General features: G+C 60.3%; 1 non-coding gene across 1 annotated transcript in view; it reads right to left on the bottom strand.

The window, feature by feature from the left end:
- Positions 1-2,460: 2,460 nt before the first annotated feature.
- Positions 2,461-2,500, bottom strand: part of LOC122807371 — a 3,743-nt gene continuing 3,703 nt past the window's right edge. Inside the window, exon 1 of the ribosomal RNA XR_006365675.1 lies at positions 2,461-2,500. This exon is cut by the window's right edge and continues 3,703 nt beyond it. This is a non-coding gene — a ribosomal RNA (28S ribosomal RNA).

A 2,500-nucleotide genomic window follows, 5' to 3' on the forward strand; every position in this document is an offset into this window, starting at 1 on the left:
GCCGACGGGTACCGGGCAAGGTCGGACACCTTTCCCCTGCCCAGTAGGAGCTCTTCAGGCCCCACAGACTCCCACCGGTCGCTTGCTTGAGGACTTCCATGGCAGAGGCTCCTTCTGCCCCCTCTCACGTGGGCAAGAGCTCTCCTGGCCCTACAGCCTTCCACCAGCAGCTCCCTTAAGGACTTCAAACTGGAGGGGGGTTGATCCGGACCCTCACATGGGCAGGAGCGTTCCCTCCCTGGCTGCTTTCCACCTCTCTCCCCCTTCCGGACTTCTGTCCCAGAGGGGGCTGTGGTCCGGACCCCCTCACCCAGGTGGGAGCTCTCCCAGCCTGGCAGATTTCTGCCCCTCTCTCCCTTCCAGACTTCCATGGGGAGGGATCCCCTCTGGGCTTCCACTTCTACCCAGGCAGGAGGGCTCTTTTCCCGGGTTACATATCTCCTGGAGGCTGCCAAGCCATGCCATATCCCCGTACCCTTAAAGCCTTTCAAGGGGACCTCCCTCGAATCCCAGCTGGCCCCACAGAACTCCCCTCAGCTGCCGAGGGGCAGGCCTGCTCTCATCGGGACTTTCACAAGTCCCCCTCCTTTCTGGTCCAGAGCACCATGGTCACCGTCTCCTGCCTATCCCCTGCAGGTTGCCAAACTGTGGCCTGTCCCCATGCTCTCAGATACCTCCCTCAGATACCGTCCAGCTTTGCAGAACTTTCCTCGGCTGCCAAGGGGCAGGTATGCTCTCATCGGGACTTCCAAGCTCCCCTTCTTTCTGGTCCAGAGTCATTCTGGAGACTTTGCGACATTTCAGGGATGCCATCACGTACCGGGCGAGGTTGGAGGCCTTCCGCCTGCCTGGCAGGAGCTCTACAGGTCCACAGATGTCTGCCAGATGCTCCCTTGAGGACTTCCATCGTGGGGGGACTCCCCCTGGCCCTGCTCACCCGGGCAGGAGCACTCTAGACCCCACGGCCCTCAGCCAGCCCTTCCCTTGAGGTCTTCTCTCATGGGGGGCTCTGCCTGACCCCACTCACCCAGGCAGGAGCACTCATGCCCTGCAGCCTTCCATCAGATGGTTCCTTGAGGACTTCCATCCCACTGGGGGATATGATCTGGACCCTCCCACCCAGGCGGGAGTGCTCCCTGTCTGGCCGCTTTCCACCTTTCTCCCCTTTCCAGACTTCCATCTCAAAGGGGGCTGGAATCCAGACCTCTTCACCCAGGTGGCAGCTCTCCCAGCCTGGCTATTTTCCGCCTCTTTCTCCCTTAAGGACTTCCATTGGGAGGGACCCTCTCATGGCTTCAACTTCTACCAGGTGGGAGAGCTTTTTTCCCATGTTACATAACTCCTGGAGGCCGCCAAATCATAATGTGTCAACCCTGTCCTCGAAGCCTCTCAGGGGAACTTCCCTCCGATCCTTCGCAGCCTGGTGAAACTCTGCTGGGCCGCGAGGCCTCAGCCAGACCCTCATCCAGACTTCCATGATGCCGGTTCTCCCTTATGCCCTCCACCTAGGTCTTTCAAACTCACAGAAGGTATGGCCCGGCATCCTGGCATCTTGGCCCATTTCATCTCGTGCCTCTGTCTTTCTCCTTGGTGGAGCCAAGCGCCAACAAATGTGCTTCACTTCAAGCCTTCTGGCACGTGCCCCCTTGCCTCCTGAGTGGTGCTGTTCACAGGGCAGCATCCCTGCAGTGCCGAGTGAAGGACTGGAGGCTGATCCAGTGCCTATGGATGGTCCTGGGTGTGAGATGCCATGGCGGCCATATCTCCATACCCCAGGAGGCTGGGAGGATGGGCTCACAGGCCTGGCTTCCAGGGGCAGCCCTTGGCATGCCCACACTGTTGGCTGACTCTCCTGGCCAGTCCCGGGTGCGAGACACCATGGCAGCCATATCTCCTTTCCCCAGGCACCGGGAGAACGGGATCCTGGATCTGGCTTCCCCAGATGGACCTCTGCCCTCTTCCAAGAACCATGCAACCACTGACAGGTCACCCCTCCGGGGATGACCCTTAAGCCAGAGTACACAATCCTCAGCCCCCTCCATGCCAGCATGGGTTCTGGCTATCTGGACAGTGGCATCAGAGGGTGCAGAGCAAAAGGAGCGACTGGGGACCTCCTGCCACAAGGAAGGCCTTGCCGCTGGGTTGCCCCCTTAAGCCCGAGTATGCAATCCTCAGCTCCTGTCACACCTGCAGGGGTTCTGGCTATCTGGAAGCAAGTGCCGGAGGGTGCGAAGCGAGGGGTGCGATCAGGGACCTCCTCCCACAGGGATGCCCTGCCACCAGGTCACGCATGGACCCCGCTCCCTTGATCCCTTAGCTGGATCCCATGCATGCCGCCGAGGAGCAAAGTCCCATCAACAATCTGGACGTTAGGGGAGGGGTGGCGGCACGCAAGTCAGGGCGGCCTAGGATAGGTCCTCCTCTCCCCGTGAGGGAGTGGAGCCCATCCTCCTGCCTGCTACAAAAGCTTGGCTCAAGGGATGACTTTCAATAGATCGCA

This window comes from Protopterus annectens, chromosome 7.part0 (genome assembly GCF_019279795.1).
Source record: "Protopterus annectens isolate FY-2018-M chromosome 7.part0, PAN1.0, whole genome shotgun sequence".
NCBI classification, from domain to species: Eukaryota; Metazoa; Chordata; order Ceratodontiformes; family Protopteridae; genus Protopterus; species Protopterus annectens.